The sequence below is a fragment of the Sylvia atricapilla genome, chromosome 10, assembly GCF_009819655.1.
Source record: "Sylvia atricapilla isolate bSylAtr1 chromosome 10, bSylAtr1.pri, whole genome shotgun sequence".
NCBI lineage: Eukaryota > Metazoa > Chordata > Aves > Passeriformes > Sylviidae > Sylvia > Sylvia atricapilla.
The window spans coordinates 14,737,694-14,761,176 of NC_089149.1; the positions used below are offsets into that span (position 1 = coordinate 14,737,694).

At 43.8% G+C, this 23,483-nt stretch overlaps 1 protein-coding gene across 1 annotated transcript in view; it reads left to right on the forward strand.

Annotated features, from left to right (window-relative positions):
* The window catches only part of GPC1 (glypican 1), a 197,316-nt gene that overhangs the window by 107,346 nt on the left and 66,487 nt on the right, over positions 1-23,483 (forward strand). The gene's annotated exons all lie outside the window — the stretch shown is intronic.

Genomic DNA, 23,483 nt, shown 5'->3' on the forward strand with positions numbered 1-23,483 from the left:
TGCTAGCCAGGCTGTCACTCCCCCACAGCCAGGGTCCGGAGACAGGAGATGCTTTCATGTGTGGTGCTGAGCACCTCCTGTGGTATTTATGGGTTTCTGGAATGGGGTGCGGCGTCTGCCGAGGTGCATTCCTGGGCTGACAAGATTAATCCTGACAGGTCGCTGCCTCGGGGAAGCACATGCTTAGGCTCACCTGTAACAGCTCCAGCACCTGGAGTTTTCTCTCCCCTTACAGCCACTTCTCTTCACATTTAATCTGGAAGGCTCTGTTCTGTGCTGCAGGGTATATTGCAATGTACGTGCAGCACTTTGCTTGACAGATGGCATAGGCACGATATTGTCTTTTATTGAAAGAAAAGAGAACCAAATGCTGGAGTGGCTGGGATGAGAGCACAGCATTGGGATGCCTCCTGCAAGGGCCTGCACACCTCAAGAGATGAGCTGCTTCATCCCTGCAAAAGTCAGGATAGGTGTAAAAGGTACATCAGGCATCTCAGTTTCAGGCACTGTCACCATGTTTTGTCACACACTCCAAAAAAGCTGCCTCTGAGTGCTCAGAGAGCAGTGAAATGTGCATCTGCTTGGGGACATAAAAGAAAGCACCTGCTCTTCCGAGATACGGGATAACACAGGCATATTTTGCAAGAAATTAGTGATGCCCAGATAGTAATCTCAGAAGAAAGTGTTGGCAGAGTTTATTTTAACATTCAGGACACAGTGCATGAATCTCTTTGAAAGGCTCTGATTTCACAGGGTAAGCAGCCAAGCAGCCTAACTTTTATCACAGGTGCTGCTGTTGCCCTCAGTGGCTGCAGAGCCTTAGTCCCAGATGGCTGGATGGAAGTCAGGGCAGGGAATGGGAGATGAACTGCTGAGATTTCTCTGCAGAAGAGCCTATCTCTTGAACCACTTTGTGCTCAGCCATTTTCCAGCTGGCTTACTGGCTTCACATGAAGCACTTGTCACCCTTCATCTTTCTGATGCCCAGTGTTTCTCCTAAGAGGAAAATAATAGGATTTTCTGGACTGCTATTATTGCAATGAAGTGTAGGTGCTCTGAGTCAGCTCTTAAGGGGATATTTTTGCTTCAACCTGATGTTTGCCAAGAATCCCATCTCTGTTCCAAACCAGGTGCTGTTGGATATTTGGGAACATGGGGGCTCCAGCAACAAGATGCTGTTCCCATCTAGAGATCAGCAAACACAAGCTGGAAAATATGCTACTGAAATATGTGGCATGTCCTGACATAGGAGCTTGGGTTATTTTGAGTACTTCAAGGTATCTGTTCTCATTTGAGATGATAAAAGTACTTTGTTCTCTGTCACCAGAAATGCTTGCAGCAAACTGTTGATTCTGCTTTATTAATTATTGCCATTGAAGCAACACATCCATAGAGCCAAGAAGTGCTGTAATGCACTGTAGGGCATCCTGCCTGTCTGAGCCTCAACCTATGGTCCAAGGACTTTGAGAACAAAAATAAACCAACAGATATTTGGTTTGGAGAAGTGAATTATGGAGGGAAGAGATCAGTGAAAGGTCATACCACAGGTTTGTGCTAAAGATGGGAGCAGAGCTCAAGTCCCTGGCTATTCAGAGAGGTGCATGAGTACCACGAGTCTCTCTAGTTCATGAAACAGTGATCCTCTTCTGGTAAGACCACAAAAGTCATCATGTCATTCCCCATCTTACCGAGCTTTATCAGCCAAGATCTCTCCAGACATCAGTTCTCAGCATCCCAGCCTGGGAGGGAACAGGCCCTGGCTCTAAATGCTCTCTGGCCTCTGCTATTTGTGGTTTTTCTGTGCAAGGCCCCTTCTGAAGTGGAAGTAGTGATCCAAATCATGACAGAAGTCTGCAAACAACTTGTGTAAATGGGGACAAGTGTATAAGAGATTTTTGGTGTCAGGTAACCTGTTGTGATTAGAGGAGCTGACCTGGTTTTTAGAGTGCAGTATGAGTACCAGTAGTGCCTATAAGAGCTTGAAGGTGACGTCTGCCTGTGAAAGGCTGAGAATTGATTGTCTACAGGGAGACTCAAAGATAATCCCTTTTTGTGGTAAAAAGAGGCTGAATACCTTAGCTGATAAACATTTCACCTTTCTGTAGCTGCTTAAGTATGTAAACTATTCACTTCTCTCCACCTTCCTAGTCTTATTTTATTTTCTCTCTTCAGGCCAACACAGCTTCTTGCATTTAAAAGCTCAGCTAAAACGGTGTAATGTGTACAGAGCTTTTTCCAGTGCTTCATTTCCTGTCTGGGCAATGTTGGGGTATCTTGATTCTATCCCTTGCATTTTCTGAAATCAACCATGATAGAGGGAAGGAAAACTCTAATTTTACCCACAGTTCATAGCTACTTCGGAAGAAACCAGGTAGTGTTGAGTTATTCTCATTAAACCTGTAGATTTGGTCAAGACACCAATGGGCTGAGTTTGTTTCAAAGAAAAGAAAAGAAAGAAAAATGCAAAGAAAAATGGAAATCAGAAACCCCAGATTCCATCAGGCCTGATACTACAAAATGTGAGTGCAGCATCGGGTGCTGTGAGGTGGTGAACCAGGCAGGATACGCAATGGGTTTTACTTCAGCTTGGTTGGGATCTTTAGGAGACTATGTGGAAAAAAAGATTGAGGGGTTTTAAAGATTTGTCTTTAGTAATACTCCTAATCCACAGCCTTCCCAGCAGGATCTACCCTTTGCAGGAAGTTGTTTGACATTGCTCAGCAGTGATTCCTGCTGACCAAGGGGTAACATCAGCACACTCTTCACCCTGAGGCCAGGAGAGAAACAGTGAGGCTGTTCATTAGTAGAGAAAATAAAAAGGATTCATTTTTTCTCTCTGAAGCACCTTGTTATTGATTACTCAGCCTTGTTTTTGCATGTTCTGCTGGAACTCTTGTTTCCCTTTGTCTTAGCTGCATCTCCAAGCTGTACATTTTCACTTTGTTCACCATACTTGCCTCGTATTTTTCAAAGCAGTACAGTTAAGACTGTGAGTTCATTTAGACTCCGTGACTTGGAGATGCTGGTAAAGGCAGAGGGTCATATAAAGAAATGTATATATATATATGTGTGTATGTATATAGATAGATGTGTGTATTTCAGTTGAAAGGAATTGCTGTGTTCTTTAGTAGGTGTTGCTGGGAATGAACATTACAGTATTTTTACATGTCGGGAGGTGACAGGCTTGTTAATTTGACTTTTGATTAACAAATATCTAGTTAAATGTGAATGCTAAATTGTGGGTCTCCAGCTGTTCTTAAACAGAAAGGAAGCTCCAAACAAAGGAGACATCAGATACAAAAATAAGAGGAGCAGCCTTACTGTGAGTAAGGAGGAGATTCAGTCTTTTGGTTTTCATTCCCAGTAGTGTTTAGCAAGAAATGTAGCCAGTGGTGACTGTCTCTGCTCTGCAGGTTCCCAAGCTGTGTGGCAATGATAAAACAAACAAACCCCAGCATTCCCAACCTCCCTCTCAAAACCTGAGACTGCTGTGAGCTGGGTATCAGCCTGTGGGTTAATCAAGGCTCGGGGAAATGATATTTCTTACAATTTGAGTATTGAGTCGGGATTCAGCTTTTAGTGTTCTGCAGATAATTGAGCAGCTTCCTACAGCCCCAGCAGTAGAGCAATTCCCTTGCAAAATGCAGCCTTGTTTTAATGCTGCTAAAAATGAATAAATTAGTCCTCCAGGAGTAATGAATGCCAATAAAAGTGTTGTGTGGCAGCATGTAGTAAACTTCTTGTGGAGGAAATGGCTGGAATTGACTTCTTTGAGAGCAGGATTTCAGCTGTCTTCTGATGCACCCATCCGTGCCTGTGGCTCTGCGCCTGCCCTCCAGGTCATGAAAAAAGGCAAGGGATTAGGTGAAAATAGCCAAGAATAACGTATAGCCTCAATTTGCTGGCTTTGTGCTTTATTTGTGACATCTGAGGGCAAAGTGGAGCATCCTGTTTGTCTTGATTCACTGTAAATAAGGACTTGTCTGTGTCTGCTCTCCAGTTCTGGCTCCCAGGTAATAATGAGAGAGGTAGGCTTCCTCCTCCTCTAGTGCTGACTGCTTTGGCTGGAGCAGGCACTGATCCTTTCCTTCACACCTGCAGGTGAACAGGAAAGCTGTGCAGCTGGCTGTACCCAGGACAAATACAACCAGGATTTTACCTGTCGGTGTGCATTTGACACAGCTCTGAAAACAACACGGCTGTTTCAGAGCTGAGTTTTGTCCAGCTTGAGGAGCCCTTTGAAAGGAACATAACTGTTCTTGTCTCTGCAGGATTTGGCATCCTCTGCCTTCTGTGTCTGCCATGCAGTTTTCAGTCAGGTTGGAGATGACATGGCTGAGCTAAGCCAGCCCAGCTTTCCTCTCATGTCTTCGCCGTGCCAAGCTCAGTCCCAGTGAAGCCCATCCCAGTCATGCATCCATCTGCCTTCCTGGTGGTGCCTGACCTGTCACCACCGGGCCCCTCAGCTGGTTCAGCTTCTGTTTGATCATATGAGACACTAATTAACAGATAAGAAACACTAAATATTTTTATGTTTCCATAGTCCATATCAAAAAAGCCAGAAGGCAAAAGACAAGAACTGAGATTTTTTTTTTTTTTTTGCAGTTTTAATTTGTGCCTCCCTCTCTGGCACAAATAAACCATTGATATTTACTCTTCATTGATGTGATCCTAAACTATTTTTTTTCCTCACAGGCCCTTTGCTTCTTGCAGGACACATGAGAGATGATGTCTGCTGAATCATCACCATTCGTTGGGTAGCGTGGTGCATTATTTACTGTACAGCAGCCAAATCCTACACTCAGAAATAATTATTAATTTCCTTATGGGCTAATTAAAGATCATATCATAAAGCACGTGCATCAGGGAGCGGAATTAAGGCTTCACCAGCAGCTTGAATTTTCTCAGATCACTAAGTATGGGGGTGTTTGGCTTTGCAGTTATAAGGCAACCTTGACTGGAGCCTCTAAAATCTCTAGTTTAAGGCCCCATTTGCACCAGGAGGTGCCAGCCTGGCTCCCTCCCTGCCATCACTGCCCACTCCAGCATGTCAGGGCACAGCAGCTTCTGGGGAAAAAGCAAAGCAAGGGCAGCTGCTCCTGCTGTAAAGCACTAACTCCTTTCCTTAATCTCAGCCTCACACACAAGTAACGTGTTTGGCTGATCATCTTCCCTAAAATTCATGTCAAAGCAGATTCCCAGCATGGGAAGGCTGGTGTAAGATGTGCCAGGTAGGTTTGTTTTGAGGTGTATAATTACACTGGGAGCTTTTCAGTCTGCTCATCGGGAATTTGCATCGAGTTAGATGATTAGTTAACTGGAGACCTCTTTATTTGATTACCTCTCTTTTGTTGTTGTCTAAAAGAGAAAATGACACAGTTAGGCAGGAAAAGCTTTAGAGAGGGGCGATCTCTTTATTATATGTTTCTTTGGTGTTTGGCACAGTGTGGTTGAGAGCTTCCAGTGCTATAATAACAGTTATAATGAATGTGCCTTACCAGTGAAATTGTACTTCAGACATCACAGGTGAACTGATACAGACTCAAACTGTTACCTGAGAAGAAAATAGCTTTTCTTTGTTGTTGCCTTTACACTGTGATAAGCGTTTCAGCTGGAGAAGGAACAAGTACTTTTTTACATTTTTAAAGTTAATGCACAGAAAGTCTTCAGTTGATTAGCAGAGGTCCTGTGTAGGATGGCCGTTTCATTACTAAGAGTTTAAGTGAGCTATAAATATATTTTATGCCCTTGTACAAGTTCAGAGGACCATGAAATATAATTAAAAGATTCTGGGCACTGCACACATAGGAGTAACATAGGAAATAAACGTTTGACCTTTCTTACCTTTGGTCACCAGTAAGCAATTGCTCTCCATGCTTCTTGCCTGCATTACTTAGTGTTTTGGCTTAAATGCAAGATTCAGATGCCCACTGAAAACGTTGAGTGAACATTCACAATTCAGTCGTTCTTCTGTCTGGATTTTTTCTCTTCTCTGGAAGATGCAGTGAAAAATGCTAAGCTACTAGAAGTTAACAATTACCTTTAATTATGCAGACCAGCTTTGGCTATGAATGAGAAAGAGATTTGGAGTCTATTGTCATTTCCTTTTATTTCTGAAAACAAAACAAGAAATGCTAATCAAGACATTTTATACAACTGAAGCACAGAGTGTCGGAAGCAGTTCTGTTTTATTCCTAGCCAAGGGAAACTCCACGTATGTGTCATACGAGAGTAGGATTTGCCTGTGGATTAACATCCCTGAAGATTTACTGGGAAGCTGACTCACCAAAGAGACTTCTTTGTAAAACCAAGCCAAGTTTTGACACTGAATAAGTTGATGTAACTGAGTTAGGACATGGCCCAGTGATTTTCAGGTTTGCACTGGGGAATGCAGCTGTGACAGACTATCATTCTGAAAGAAACCCAGAAAATTAAATACACAGTAACAAATATAAATTTTTTTCTCTTGGGGCCAAAGGAAATAGAACAAGCCCTCGTCTGCTGTGTGTAAAACAGAGGAAGAAGCCAGTTGCTGTCGAGTTGAGGGAAATGAGTTTGCAGGATCCGATTATGTGTTATTTGAGTCTGTAGTCACTGAGCTCAGAGCAAGCCTGTTGGACTCAGTCCTGCTGTGCCCCAGCTGCACACCACTGTCTCCTGAGCTCCATGGGATCATTCTCTTGGCTCATCCTGAGTGCTGGTGGTGGAGGCTCAGAGACGGGAGCCCTTTGGTCAGTGGTGCTGTGATCAGTAATGCTCCTGGAGGAGTTGGTGGTGTCTGTGACACCAGTTCTGGACACTTCTGCTGGAGGTATCCACAGTAGACTGTCATTAGGCACCTGCTTCAGGCATCTTCAAAAGGAAGGGAGGAGGGAACCAGCATGTGAAAAGCTTCTGTAAGCCTGCCCTCACCATCCAGATAACAGCTGCCCCAGGGAGTGTGCCCAGGTGAAGCAAGGGTGGAATGAGTCACCCTGAGAATTCGGCTCGTAAAACCCAAGTGCTGAGTGATCAGCAGCAGCAGAAGCACAGCTGTGGGAATAGATGTCTTTATTAGAGGCAGAGGTAAGCTCTGTGGCAAGACTCTCTAAAGAATGGATCTGTGTAAAGCCTCCAAGTGCCTGCAGTGCTGGGGGTCAGAGATCCTGGTTAGCTGTGCTCTGGGTTCCACAAGGCAGCTGGTGGGACACTGGGATGAGGAGGTGGAGGCACTTCCCTCATCCTGCACTGAAGGACATGGCCATACATCCCTCTTGGGGGATCTCTGACTTCTCTCTGCAGCAGGCAGAGATTCACACCACCAAAAAAAGGCCATTGATACAAACTGGCCTGTCCTCACAGCAGCTCTTTTCCTGATGTGTCTGCTCTTCATTGTGAGATGCATAGGCATGCTCCTATTCCCAGGGCCCTTCTTATGGAGTGTAAAGCCTCCGTTCTGTTTAAATAAATATACACATGGCAAGGATCCAACACAGAGACTGTTGATGTTGCTGGAGGGCCACTTCCATGGCCACTGAAGTGGACCTCTTGTGGATATAGTGAAAAAGCACCTTGAGATAGAGGTGTGAAAAAGCTGGAGAGGCTGAGTTTTAACAGGCTGTCCCTCCTGAGTGTAAGGGCTGAGAATTTTGCTGCCGTGCATGATCCACATTTGCACAACAGAAAGAATATCTGTGGAAGGTGACCCAGCTTTGAAGATGGGGGTAGCTTATCACCAAGAGAATATGTAAATAATGGGTAAGCAGAAACTTGCATACCCTCCATTCAGGCATATTCCTGGGCACAGAGGAGGGAGATTTGGGCAGGCAGCAGTTGAGAGAAAACAGCCTGATCAGCAGCAGTTGTGTTTGAGCATCTAGGGGATAGACTGGGATAGAGAGGCAAAGAGCGAACAGGGATATTTCTTACAACATGAAAAACACATTTGAAGGAACTAGGAGTGAACACTGTCAGCAGATGCAGTTTAGGTTTAGTCTTTTTCCATAAAAAAAAAGTATGATGGGTAATTTTCATTAAAAGGGCTATAAAGATTGGAATCTCTGCTATCATAAAACTTACTGGTCTCTGTAGTGCAATATATTTTAAAAAGGCAGGCACTTGAGAGAGCAGGTGATACTGCACAAACCACAGACCACAGCAGGGATAAAATACTTCCCAGTCATACCTGAGTGATGGGACACAGCACGTTGACTGAGCACTTCCACCTTGAGAATTGGACTGTGATATTTGTTGTGTTCTGTACCAGAACCTTCCCAAGCAACCCAGGAAGGAAGCAGCCACCAACAGCACAGTTAAATCTTCTCAGGTCTCTTCTGCAGTCATAGCGCTCCAGTAAATCTTGCTAATTATTTCACTGGAGTTTTGTCCCCTTTGTATCTAAGTCCAGACATTTATCTGTAGAGTTGCACATTTATGGTATTCTGTAGTGATGGTAAACTGGAAATAGAATAGATATTCTCCATAATTCCAAAGAGTCACAATGAACTGAAACAATTTGGAACCTGAAATCAGGTACTGTGAGTCCTTCTGATTAATAGAAATCCACTGTGTCAAGCTAAGCTGATAAAATACTTCCATTTCAGCTTGCTGCAAACAGGCAATTTGGGCAAGGAAGCAGTTTGTACTTTGAACTCTTATTAGGAACAGAATTAGTTTTCAGCACGGTCAGATTAGCCAAACCAGTATCTAAGGACCAATTTGTAATTTCTTATTTAAAGTAATTGCTGATCTGCTGAACGAGACCTGTGTCCATACTCAGAGGAACTGCAGTCGTGGCCATGCTAACATGTTAACATCTAAGGCAAAGTGAACAGTGCAAGCCCCAAAAACACAATATAATTGTTTATGGAGGCAGTTCTCATCTTATGGAGGCAGTTCTACATCCTAAAGGAGTTCTCAGCTTCATCAATCCCCACCTCAATGCACATGATTATTGTGTTTCTTAGCTTTATACAGATCCCCTATTTTTTACATTCCAGACCACTTCAAGTTAATACGAAAATCCACCTAAAATATTAATTTGGGACTGGAAATAGATAGTATGGTTTTTCTCATCTTCCACTTTAGAGAATTTAAGTGGTCAATTTTCAGACAAAATTCTGCGCCTTTAAAGTAACAAGCATCAAAGACTGTTTTTAAGATGCTGAAAGACATTGAAAATATTCAGGTGGTTAGTTTTGGATGATTTAATACTTGGCTTAATTTAAATCCTGGAAAGATTGAACTAATGCGTATCTTAAGAGGCAGTTCCTTTGAGCAAGTGGAAAACACCATCTCTTCTTTATTCAAAGGAGTGTGTCTGTGGCAATTAGGATGGAACATTATTTTGAGCTTATTTGGGACTGCTGAGTGACCATGAAGAAAAAAAATCACATTTTCCTATGGTCACAGTTAGAAAAAATACCCACTTGTGTTGTCCTGATAAATATTTGCCCACTAAAGGTCGCGATTTCTGTTGCATGAGGAGGCCAAGGTGCTCATGGGGACACCTCCAGGGCAAGAAGTTCAGGGCACTGCTTTTGTGACCACCCAAAGGTGCCCATAGAGAGCCCAGCTTTGACACAGTGAGGTTTTGTTTCATTGTGAACATTGTGTGCTATTACCTTGTCTTAGATTGGTTTGCTGTTTGCTTTTGGGAGGCTTGGTGCTGGAAATAGATACCCGTGTTTGGAAGCCAGCTATGTTTAGCCAAATTCCCAGGTGTGGAGGACAGGAGCTACACTGCTCCTGTTGTGCCGTGTGGGTCAGTGGCCAATGTGTTTTGTATGTCTGCTGCTCAGAACTGGGCAGGGAACTGGTGGAGTCCCCCAGGAAGGATGGAAATTTCCTTTGTAAGTGTCCGTGCTGGTGAGGAGGGTTTGTGCACACACTGCACAGCTCTCAGCACGCTCTGCTTTTGCAGGAGCAAGTGCAGGAGAACCAGTGCTTCTGCAGAACAAAGTCAGGTGCAGAGGGCAATAAAAGTCTGTTTGCTGCTCTGTAGGGAAAGAATCCAGGAGTGCTGAGCTAAATAGGAGATTTGGTAGTTACTCTGGCAGTTTTACATAGAGCTTTGTTAGAGACGACTGAGCTGGAGTAAAGCAGAACACACTGAAGTGCTTTGCCGCCTGTGTATGCCAACAGTGCTGAAAGCTTTTCAGTTATTCAGAGACAGAGGAGATCAGGGACAGGGTTTTTACCTTATCTAATACCTTTATCCTTGAGCAACATAAGACTAAATCACAACAGGAAAGCTGGTCCAGAATTGAGCCCCACAGCCTAGGTAGTGAGACTCTTAGGAGTGGTTCCTTGCTTCATTTGAGATGTCCTTTGTGATTTTAGGGACACACTGGAGGCTCTGAGCCAGAAAAGCCATGGGGCAGCTAATCCCATTTATCTCAGTGGCAGGTCCCTAAATATCTCTGATGTTCTCAGCCTGAGACTGTAATAGGACTTTCCCAGCTCCCCCAGGTATTACAAAGATAGATAGACTAAGGAGGTGCTCACATCCTTGAGTAACAACAGCCATGTAAGTACCTTGAATGCACTTCATTATGCATGGAAGGAGTAGGATGGAGGGAAGATAAGATTATGTGTTAAAAACAGAGTTTGGCTCTATTAAAGTGGAGCAGTTGAGAATTAAGCAATAACCAGGAGAAATCCCTGTTAAGGAGCATTTTTGTAGACAAATCTTTAGCTCGTCTTTCTTTATTCTCATTCCTCTTTATTCCAAAATGAAGTGACTTCCTTTCCAGAAAGCCCTGAACCCAGAAATTAGACTAAAAACTTGCTGCACATAATGAGGGAGACGCCAAAGTATACCATCATAATTCTGAGGTAATTTCCAGGGCTAGATGGCCCTACATTTGCAAATGTTCATCCGTCAAAGCCGTCCGCTTTCTGCGCTTCCCAGGATTCTCTGGGTTACTGGAACTTTAGAGCCCAGAAATTGGTTGTACTCTGCCTAATTTCAGGGCAGTGTAACAGAGCTGATGTACTCCAGTGTCATTGCTCAGGGCTTTGCACTCCCACCAAAATCAATGGACATTTGAAGGAGGCTCGGGATGGCCCAAGGCAGGTGCAGTAATGACCATTAAAAGATGTTTCCTAGGCTTTGAAGTACTTGCAGTGATGGTGTTTTGAAATGGATTCCACTCGACATAAGCATGCTAAGAAGATGAAACTGCCATTTGCTAGGAAATACAGCTTTCTATGTGCCTAACATTTTAAGGTTATTTTGGGTTAAAAGGACGACAAATTCACAAATTAGGAAGGAAGCTGTACACAGGCAGGCTTCTTTATGTAGCAGTGCTTCATGGGACGCTTCTCTGTCTTGTTTCCATGTACTCAGAGAAATAATAAAACGAAGAAGACATGGATTTTAGCATTAATTCTGGAAACAAAACAAGGGCACTTTAGTATTTTCATGTACATTTACTTTTTGTGGCTCTTCAGACTGATGTAAATTCTATACAGTTCTATCACACTATTGCCTTATGAAATGGAGTTTTATGCAAAGATTTGCAAAGCTCCCACACCACAGGCTATATAGACTTTTTCTTAATAGATGCAGAAATCAAGCCACAGTGAAGGTGTCAAAAAATAGCCCTTGAAATATTTACTCTTCCAGCTTCAAAAGTAATAACATTCCAACTGCTGCTAAGCCCAAGCCTGGCAAATATTTTTCTGCCATTAAAATAAGCATTTCCCAATGCTATTTCCTTCCTGTCACAGTGAGTATTGGGCTATAATTCTCGCTGCTGCTGCCTTGCTTTGCTTTGGGAGCGGGTGGAGGAGTCTAGACGGGACGTGGTTTTGCAGGCGTGCCCTGAGCCCCGCTGTCCTGGGAGTGGATGGGTTTGCTACAGGCAGCTCACTGCTGGTATCTCTTTCCCTGCTCATTTGAGGTTAACATATCTTTGCTTTTGCAAATAGGCCCTTGGAGCCAGTGAGAATAGTTGTGTGCTTGAGACAAACAAGATCTGACCTTAAAATAACATAATAGCAAATAGAGGGGTTCAAATGGATGGCTGGGTGGATGGAAGTACTGAGAAGGACCTGCAGCAATTAGCTGCTCACAGATTAGAAATTTTATGCTCTGCAGCCCTCATTGTAATCCCATTTATTCTTTCCCATATTTCAGGAGAGGTACCATTTAGTTTACATTAGCATGAATGATGAGTGCTAATCTGAGATGACAGAACAATTTAAAGCTGGCAGGAAGTTGCTGAGGTAATATCTAAAATATGAAATGTCTCATTTGTTAGGAGAGGTGAAGATGACGAGTTTAACTGCACCCTCCCTCAAACTGGTTTTATGCCAAGGCTGTAGAGCTGGCTTCAGTTCAGATTAGAGTCAAGGTCCAAGTATCACCTTCTTCACAGTAGCTCGGCAAGGTGGGTATGGAACCAAGTGCTGGATATATGTCAGCAAAAATCAAACAAAAAATGTTAATAGGGATTTCACCTTTTCTTTTCCTAGTGACAGGTAGGATAATTTACGGTGATCCAAGAAAAATTAGTTCTCTTAAGCAAGGCGGTGTGCTTGCTATCTTCAGAGAAAAGGAATGACAGCTGTCCTTCTCCTTGAAAGCACAAGTGACACTGTGGCACAGCTGGCATAATTCAGATTTTTAGGAGGATGTGCGACTTTTTTCATTACCGGCTCCACTAAATGATCTTGGCCAGAAATATATGACCAGATGGCATTAGAGCTGCTTTTCCTATAAGATTACAAAGTGCCACTGTTCACAATCTCAGCAGCTGAGAGATTATAAATTGCTAGTGCAGGCAGTCATTGCTTTTTCAAGCTCATTTTCTTGGTGCATGGGGAGTCTTTAGGTTTTTTGTCATCATACCTTCAACTTAAATATGTCAGGCTTTATTAGTTGCCTGGTTTAGCTCTCAAACCCCACCTCTTCTTTGTTGTGGAATTGGTGTGGAATTGTTGTGTCCTCATCCTTTACTCTTTCTTGTGCTCCATCTGTGGTCTTTGTCCACGTTGGCCGTGTTCCCTGACCACAGGGTGCTCCTCTGACCTGGGTGTTCACGTGGGTGAGTGTATTTAGACACCTGAGAAACAGGCTGGGATGTTCCTGTGGGAGAAGTGAGGTAGAGCTGAGGAGGCAGAAGTGCATTTCTTGCTGTTTTATTCTGGTCTTTGTCCGTGTTGAGTGCTAGGGCTGCCAAAGGAACAGCAGCCTGCTCTGGAGCCAGGAGGTGAGCGAGTGGGATTGGGGATGTGCCTGAGCAGAGAGTGCTGAGAGGAAGAGATGCTCACTAATCCTGGGCACTCTGTGGGCAAGAGGAAGCAGCAGTGGGGAATGAGCCTTGCTGGACAGTATTCTTGAGATCATCTTTGAGTATCAGCTGTTGTTTCCTTAGGCAGATCTATCAAGTAAGCCCAGTCTGTCCACATAAGATGTGGATCTTTGTAAGACCGTGGAAGGCAAGGGTGAAAAAAGTTTACTATTGTAGACTCCCGGCAATGGCCATTTTTTGAAAATCAGCTCCAGAAGTGTAACACGATCCCAGAGAGTCAAAGAACCACGTGGGGTGAGTGGAGGAGGATCCGTGAATGCAACCTGTACTTTGGAGGGATGTCCACTCTCCCTCTGCATTTCCAGTGGCATTCCAAATGACATTTGAGATTTTGTATGGTGGGTGATGTAATCAGTTTGTCTTACAGGTTTAAGAACATCAGTATTTTGCAAGGGCAACATTTGAAAATATCTACTTCTGCTGGAATCCTTGGAAATGGAAATGAAAAACACTTTGGTTGCTGGTCCACTAACCTCTTTTTAAGTACAGAACTCACTAGCTCTTAAGAAAATGGTTTTAAAGGATCTGAAATAGGTTTCTCATTAAGCATTCCAAAGAATGCTTTTCAGATATGTATTAAAAAACATCCTCTATCTATATACACATTTATTTATTGCCTGTAATTTTCTCTGCACCGTAACTCTGCTTGCACAGTGCAGCTGAGCATAAATCTCATTTTTAGGAGCACTGCTCATGTTATGTTTCTTGACTTTCTATAATAGCAAGAAATGGGATGCTTTGAGATAATCTAAACAAAGCTTTGTGCAATATAAAAACATCTAGAGGAGTTACAAAGGGATTGTTGAAGCTGGGGAACCTAACGACTGAAGGCTGCTGGTCACTGTGATGTGAAGGTGACCTGAGCTGGAAATCAGTTGCAGTTGTGCTGGCCAAAATGCTCCCTGGAACTCCAGAGCAAGGTCCAAGGATCAAAGGGTGAAAGAGCATCAGCTTGGGCAGCATTCAAGAGAAGGTAGTGCCCTGCCCAGGCCACAGCTGTCTCTCCTCAACCCATGGGGTATCAAGGGAAGAGCAGACTGGAAGGAGGAGCAGTTCACCAGAGAGGGAGGAGGTCATGAGAACAGACTCTGGAGCCTGGCTACACCAGAGTCAGGGTGGCAGCGATGTTGTAACGAGGGGTGTAAGGATCAATTCAGAGATGGATCCAAGAAATGAGTAAGAGTAGGTCTGGAGTCACAGCCACTGCCAAGTAGGTACTGCAGGGCTTAGCACTATTGCATAATTATTGTTGTTGTTACTATTATTATTTATTGCTCTGATCACTGCTGTGCAGTAACACGCAGTATTGTGTTCTGAGCAAGAGGGGAATGCCAGACTCTGAGGGGGTCTGGCCCATGTCTTCACCCATGCTGGCTCTGTGTGTGACCTAAAGCAGATTCTAAGCAGAGAAAAGAAAAGCAGCCTTTAAATTTGCAAACAGTGATTAATTCTAGCTGTATTTGAACTGATTATGGATGGAAAAGGAATCAAAGCTGGGATTAGAGGCTTAGCAAGCATGAGCACATCCTTGGGCAGCTACTGCTCTCTTACAACTCTGTTGCATGTGAATGTCAGTGTGCTGGTGTAATGTCCTTGTCCCAAGTAACCTGCAGAGTCCCAGTGGCTGCACTCAGTAAAAAATCATCTTGGTTCTCCTGCCTTCCTGATGTTCTCTTCTTGTGGCTGCTGGAGCCAGACTTGTTTATTTCCTAACAAGGTTGTGTGTTCCATTTTATAATCTTCACCAGGTTAGGCTGATATGTGTCTGCTGTTGAATGTGAAGGATTGTAGTTTTGTGCATAGGTGAAATTTCAAAAAGCTAGAGAAGTTCCTTGACAAGGTGACATTTCTTGGCTGTGCCTGTGGTCGTGGGCCTGCTGTATCTTTGCAGTAATATTTCTTGCATTACATTTAGAGCTGATCTCTTCAGTATTAACTTGGAAAGGTTGTGGCCTCTTTCTCCTGGACTCTCAGTGCCTCTTTCTATTCCAGTGACAAATCACCAGGACAGGCAAGGTCTGTCCTTCAGGACATACCTTGGAGCAGCCTATGTTACTGAAATGCTGTGCTGCCTGCCCAGGGCCATGGGGCCACTGTGTCAGAAACAAGCCAAGCCACTTTTGTGTGTCAGAAACACATAAGCCACTTTTTGGGGGTGCATTTCTGGGGTTGGCACATGGGCATTAATTGTTTCCCAACCCACTATTTCTTGGGTTGTAGAGGTTTCCAGGCTTCATTTTCCTCCAATCCTCGCCTTAAGAAAATTAAGGATTGTCACATTGGTCTTTGTTCTTTGCAAATAGCTCTTTATCAGAAAAATATTAACAAGAACTTAAAGAGAAGTTTGCTTTATCAGGTACTTGCCAATGAATGTTGCGTGTATGTATTTTTACATTTGAAGAATATGTTCTTCATATCAAGAAACACTCAGTGTTTCTTGAGCTGTACATCATCTCTCTGAAGTTGGCCCGAACATCTTAAAACATTACTTAAATAGGATCAAGAATCTTGAAAATAAGATTTGTTGTAAGCTTCCTATTGTTGCCTCTCATACCCTTGCATGTCTGTTTTTCAAGAATCACTTTATAATCTGCACTAAACCATAAAGGATGCTTAGTTGTTATGGTTTGACTTACTATAATCTAAAAATGGCTAGCAATAAATCCAATCATTTCCATGTAAAGGAAACATGGGATTGGACTGGTGGAACTATTATACCTCACTCAGGGGAAGAGCCAATAAATCCAATATATTTGTTCAACTCCAAAACATCCACCTTAATTTGGTGCAAGGGGGGAAATTAAAAAGCACAAGCCTATATTTTGACGTACAGTACAACAGTCGTGGGAACCATGTCTTGCATTTCTGAGAGTGGGGAAGGCAGAGAGGAGGGGGATTTGATGTGATTAATACTGTCTCAGGGGTGAGGAAAGCTGAAGGGAAGACAGAGCTGTCTCCTGAAGGCTGTTGATCTCTGCTCTGGGCTCCTGGCCAGACTAGCTGTCCGCTGAAATGACTGTAATTTCCTGAATTATACAGAGCCAAACTTCCATTTTTGAAAAGGACAAATTGGGCCATAGGACAATCACTTGTCTTTACAGCTCATGACAAAGTGCTCCCAACTTAGAGGTTGGCCTCACCTTTCCTTGATTTTATAGAGCTCTTATTGGCAAGTACTAGTCTTGTTATGGTTTAATCAATATTAATCTCAGTTGGAAGGATACTTCTGGTTGCTAATTGAGATCAGGTTCAATTCCATCTCGTCATATTTGCTGTATAATTATTATATGCTTTACATCATGTCGAAAGAGCCTGGCTAATAGCATTGGTGTGACATTCCCATATGCCAGCACAATGTACAGCACAGAAAAAGCTTCCATGAGCTTGTTGCTGTCTCTGCTCAGGGCATAATTCTCTGAAGTTTTCCAAACTGTGGAAAGGTTCACCAAACCTAGCAGCAGCTCTCCTGCTTCTGTTTAGCACATGTTGATCCTCTCTCATTTATAGCTTAGTTCCTCTAAACACTTAAACGAGATGATGTGGCTGGATATTTCTGGAATGTGTTTAATAAATTACACCCTCTTCTCTGTGCTTCCCTTGACTGAGAAAGAATTTACTGTTAGGAGGAAAGAACAATGACCAACACCACCTCTAAAATGCCTGTGATGAGAAAGATGTGAACAATAATACCCATCTGAAACTATTTTTTCTGTGTGTCCCAGGCCATTTGACTGTGCACAGGTGCTTCTAAGGAATTCTGGTGTATGCCAGGAGCATCTGTTCCCTGGGCTGCACACACACTCCACTGTGGGATTTGCTCCCCTGTCCCAGCTCTGGCACTGCAGCATTTCTCAGGATCACTGCCTTTGTGCAGATGGTTTCAACCCCTACGCTTGCTGTAGGAATCAGGAGCACAGAGTAAAAGTGGCTGTGCTGGCAGGGCCTGGGCATCCACCAGGCAGCTGCAGAAAGCCCAGCTGGAAAGGCTGTCCCCAGGAAAACTGCTCCCTGCTTTGATTTGTGTCTTTGTGATGTGGTTTGCTTGGGAATACACTGGACTAATGAAGCTCCTGCTCCTGGCAGCAGTTTGTGATGTTAGTGGGACCACTTCAGCCCCAGGAGATCAGGACCAAGCCTGGGAACAGGACATGGGATGGGAGGAGTGGGTGGGATGGTTTCTGGATACTGAGGTTGATGTCCTTTATTGAAGTGTGCAGTGTTCCCATAGGAAAGCGAGTCAGGTCTGGGAACTACAGGAGTTGGGGGAAAAAATAGCTATTCCCTCCATTCTTGCTCAGTGTCCCACGCTGACAGGGAATGGCTTTTTACAGGTTTTAAAAAAATGGGGGCAAACATCAGTGCACTTAAAGGTTTCAGTGAAATCTGAAATATTTTGACAAGAGAATGATTTATTTGTTCCCCGCTTTGGCACAGCTGTTTAACTGTCATTTGAATTGTTCCAAATGCCAAATGTGGCCTCTAACAGGTTGGCTCCAGCCAAAATGGCTGAGACTGGCCCAAAAAAGGGAGCAGAACTCATCTCTGCTGACCTGGGAGCAACAGGAGGTGTGCAGGAGCCTCTGGCTGTGGTGGATGGGTGTGAGTGCCAGGGCTGGGCAGCAGCTGGGGCAGCCTTTGGGTTACAGGCTGTGCTGCTGGGGCTGGTTTGATGTTCAAGGAACTCCTGGGGACCCTCGCTGCAGAGCAATCTGGCCACAGCTTGGGGATGCACGTGGGTATTTTTAGAACTTATATTGCAACATGTGCAAATTTATTAGAGCTTGTTAATTAAAATTACTGTGGTGAGTGCTCGTTACTATATCTGACCAAAAAGCTTGCACAGACAGTTAAAAGAAAAACCACCAAACCCCACGTTACAATAAATGCAGGTTAGTAACTAAAATGGGGTATCTAAAAATAGTCATATTGCAAATGGATTTAGGCCTTTATGTGGTGCAGTTGCTGCTTTTTCCTGCCTGTCATTTTATGAGTTTCTTTAAAGATTTTCTGGTTTCTTCTTCATCGTATATATTTTTTTATTCATATGTCCAGAATCCATTTTTATTTCCATGCTATTGATCCAGATGTACAGCACACAGCATTGATTTCTGCTTGTATGTAATACATACACATTACCAATGGCATCCACCTCTGGCAATAGTGAGAGCCTGGCTGACTGGGGTCTGCAGAAGGATAGGAGTGATTTTCTAGGATCAAATCTAGGTGTAGCAAGGCCTGCAGAGTGTAGAGTGAGATTTAGCTCAGCAGCATGCAGTATTTTGAGAGTATCACAGCCAATTTCTAAGTAGATCTACATGAAAAACAAAAGAGGATGGTAAATTTAAACTGTGAAGAATAAGGAAGAGAATGTAAATGGATAAGAGCATCAGGACAAAAAAATGGCATTGCAGAAGAAGCTTAGAAAACTAAGAGGGTGTAAAGAGGCCAAAGGATCCTCCCTCCAGCATCCTCCTAGCCCTCAAGTCTTTCTGTGCTCTTGGTTCTTTTCTGCAGCAGGGCATGAGGAGTTTTTAAGATGAGATCCAGACCTCATTGCTCCAGCGTGACTGATGACCAGACTAAAAGGCAAGGGAGATACTTTCTTTTTTTGTAGAGTTGGACTGGACCTTCCTGTGATGGGGATTTCAGTTGTAGCCTGTAGAGCAGGATGGTTTTACCCTCACAATTAATAAGTGTGGCTTAATCCTCTTTACCTTCTAGTTACTGATTATTGGCACCACTTTCTTTTCCGTCACAAGAGCTGTTTGGAGACAATTCCTTGTGTTGGTTTGACAGGCTGCACTAAGTTACTTCTTCACAAGTCAGACCTCAGGTCAGGCAGGGCACGGGCATCAGGCTGGCAGAGCTGCAGCTGCTCATTTACCTTCTTCAGAATTTGTATAACATTCACAGTTTTCTTCATCTGAAATTTGTCCAGTGTTTTATGGGTTACTAAAAGTAACTATAAAAGTTACAGCAGTTTTAGCACTTGCAGATACTGAGTAGCTGAAGGTTTTGGATTTTTAAATGTGCTATTTCAGTTGTTACTGCTTTACTGCTGGAATGAGAAATTTGGTCATCACCCTGTGATAACACTGCATTCATCTGAATTTTTTCCTAAATAGTGAGGAAATATAATTATTCTCCCCCTTGTGTTATCTTTGGCAAGTCTGCTGGTTCTGCAGAGAAATAGCTCAATGTAATTGTAAAAGCTCTTTGCAGTATCCTTAATTTTTTTCTTTAAATCCTTTCCCTTGTCCATTTTGCTCCTGGCTCCAGAGCCACCTCCTTGCTTTATTCTGCACTGGAGCATGGGGCTGTCTGGGCTATGGAATGTTCTTCAGAGGCTCTGCAGAAAGACACTTTGGCACAGCTGTTCTGGTCAGGTTATATTCTCCTCCTTCTAAAGGAAGTCCATGGTAATTAGTATTTTTAATAAGCAACCACACAGAAGAGACAAGAGAGGGAATGTCTCCCTATCAACTTCAAGGAGGAGCAGAGAAGATTGTTTTCTAAGGTCTCTCCTGCCCCTAGGCAGAGCGGCATTTTGACCCTTTGGGGTCTGTTCTGGAGTGCAGAGCTGTGATGCTGACAGGCTCAGCACTGGCTGGGTGTGACACTCCTTGGAAACCTCCAAAAGACAAGGTCCCTGAGTGAGCCCTCCCCGGACAGCAGGGAGAGGCTGCTGTGCCCTGCCCAAATCCCCTGGTGCATGAGCAGGAAGAAGGGAGGTGCCCCTTCGCTTTCAAGGCATGCATGAAATATTAAACAAGCTTTTAGTGTTCTCGTGGAGTAAGAAGTTAAGACAAGCCCTAACCAAAGCCTCCAGGACTGCATGACCACAGAACCTGGGAGAGGTCTGGCTATAAATACCAGCTCTGCGGTGGAGCTCAGCGCTGCTTCATGGGAGGAGCCGGCTGGGGAGGTGCTGCAAGAGCAGGCGGCCCTGTGCTCCTTGGCAAGTCCTTGTCTTGAAGGAGTGTGGCCTTTGGAATGGAAATAGGAGAAGTGTCTGAAAAGATGTGAAGTATAGGCTTATCTTGCAGCTATGGAGCATTTAAAACTCCTTATTTCTGACAGTACCCAGACACACAGCAGACGTTTCACAACATGCAGGTGATGCTGTACTGCCTCACCTGGAAGAGCGTGCTGCAGCAGTGCAGGGAAACAGGCTGCATGCAAGAGAGACAGTGAGTGTCTGTAGGATAACCTGGTAACTCACTGGAGCTCCACATGGGCATGTACACAGTAGGGAGTGTGTTTTTGAAGAAATAAAATGAATTGCAGAGCAATGGGAGAGGGAGGAGAAGAGGGTGGAGGAAGGGAGCAGAGGGGGAAGAAAGCACGAGACAACTGTGAGAGGAACAAACATCGCTTTGAGGATTTGTGCTTTATGCCTTCTGTGGGGTTTTCTACATTGCCTTCAGGCAGTTCAGGATGTGCAAGAGAAATCGGGAGATCAGAAGTGGTTGGATAAAAGTCTGCTCAGCCTCCTTCATCGCGAAGCACGCTCTCCTTGCTGGAGATGAAAAACAAACATTGGGTGCACAACCTGCTGTTTACACGTCTGGTGGATCTGTTCACACAGGGCTCTTCTTGTAGCCACGGAAAAGGCTTTTTTCGTGGCTTCTTTTGGAGCTTTCTTGTTATTTTCACGGGAAGGAGAAACGTGCAGCCTGAGTAGGGCTGAATGAATGACTTGTGGGCATAGGCCTGGGAGGGCTGGGTGTCTGCCACGGCAGGTGGCTCTTACAGCAGCTCGGGGTCTCTGAGAGCAGGGCAGGAAGGAGCTGTGGGTGCTGCAGCAGCCCTGTGCCTGTGTGGGAAGGCTGGGACAGCCAGGGGCACCCTGCCCATGCCATGAGCCATTGTGGGGTGCACTCTGGGCTCTACAGCAGGGTATTTCCAGGATCACTGGATACCTGTGTGCACCATCCTGGGGCTGTGCTGTGTCTTGAAGCAAATAAAGATGGTGTTGTCATGCAGCAGGTGAGCTTTGGAAGTTGAAATAGTTTCTAATTACAGCATTTCAGAGCATGGACTTGATCCCTGAGAAGTGGTGTGTTTGGAGGAGCTTGCTGTGTGCCAGGCACAAGTGTCCTGTGCAAGGTGTGTAGAGACATGTACCATAAATATACCCTAAAATTTAGAGCTGCTTATCAAAAACAACTGAGAAAGAGGAAAATTTAGATGTAGGCAGTGTTCCCTTCAACTATGTCAGCATTGTTTCAGTGCTCCACGGGCTGGGAAGCATTTACTATCACTGAGTATTAGGGTTCCATAGCGGCCTTTCATTGTCAGATGGATTTTCAATCTTTATTCACTACTCTGATCATGTTTCTTGTTCATGCCCTTCATCACGCTGTCTCCTGAAGAAGAAATCCCAATATTACGTGTCTTTTCAGAGTCGGAAAAAAAACCACTAGTAGCTGGAAATGCAATGCTGATTTCAATGTCTAGTCCTGTGAGACACCAGAGGAGTCTGAGGAGGCTCTGCTGCCACGAGGCTGGATGTGCCACGCCTGGTGCAGGCAGCCCCTCGGTGTGCCAGGGCTGCCCAGCAGGTACAGCACAAGCCTGCTTTGTCAGAAGGGTTTGCTCCCTTCAGCTGCCCACTTGGCACCCACAGGGTGCTCCAGGTAAACACCTTGGAGCCTGTAAACACTGCTCTTGGTGGTCACTTGACAACAGGCACGGATTTATGGAATATTACTGTGAACGCAGGGAAAAACCTGCATCAGTTTTCTGTAAACATATTTATCTTTTCAGCTACAAATTAAACATCACGAATTTAATTGCAAATTAAACATTTGGGCCAAGACCCAGAGTTGTTATTTGGAAGCTGTGCCAGGAGCTGTGGGATGTTTCCATCCTTGCTGGCTGCGCTGCCTGCTGGGGCTGCAAGGCTCCACTGCTGTGTCTCAGGAGCTGGGAGCATCCTCAGGAATGTGCTCTCACCCAAACCCAAAACCAGAATGGTTGCCATGAGGGATTGAAATTGAACTCTTAGTCCTTCTCACAGGCTGTCCTGACCGAAATATCTCAGGTTCAGACCCTCCTTGGAAAATGACACTTTTGGCAAAATGCTTTTCTTAAAAACATTTTCCTGGCCGAACAAGTTTCCACAGAAAATGTTTGTCATCTTTTCCTATTTCAAAGTAATTTGCCAATTAAAGTAATCCATGCTTGCTATTTAATAGAAGGGTAATGGTCACACCAGCCTTAGGCAGCATATCCACAGATTGTCTTTAATAGCAACACTTAGTTGTGTTCTCTTAGTTATAAACAAAATAATTTTTCTTTGTTATTATAATGATTAACAATACAACAAATTTCAATTATGACAGCAAATCATTACAGTATATCGAGATAAAATCAAGCTAAAACGTGGTGTAAATAAGGATCTATAATTTACCAGAATGGCAATAAATACGTTATTGGATTTTTCCTTTAGTCCCATGGCAAAAAGAGAGAGATTTTATTAAATGTCTTTTTGCTTTTGAAAACCTAAAGTTCATGCTACTTTCATTTTTCACTAATAAATTCAAGATGTCCATATTAGTTTAACCTGAAATGAATTTAGTTTATTGCTGAAACTGAAATTCCCCTGTGAATGTCTCTGTGGATTAGATATATGTTGGTTATATTCTTCTATGATTAACTTTTTATTGATTTTTTTAAAAGTCAGTCAGTTTATGTATGTTACTCCTCATTGCCCACCAATATTCTACTGTACAGCCCTTGATGTGTCAAAAAGGATGATATGTATTTAATTTACTTGGTTTCTCGAGAAGTTATTAATGGCTGTTTAATACCCTTGAAGGTATGCTAATTTGGGCTCTAAAATAGATGGTGCTTTGTACAGCAGGATTCAATGCTGCTAATCTGCACAACAGCCATTGTGGCCTGTTCTTTCCTTGTCCACTTTATAGAGTGAAGCCCAGAGCAGGTGTTTTGGGGTTTTGTTTCTTTGTGGTGCTGCAGCAGGACAGCACACAGGGCTGTCTGTGATCGTGGGGCAGAGCAAGTTCTGTGTCCTCCACTTCTGTACCCTCCAGTCAGCTTTGGACCATGCCAGGAAGGGATTTGAAACACTGGCCAGCCTTCAGCTCAGTAGGAAGAATTCCCATTTTTATAGGTAACTATAATAAAGTAAGCAATGGTCAATCTTTTGGAAGGGGAAAA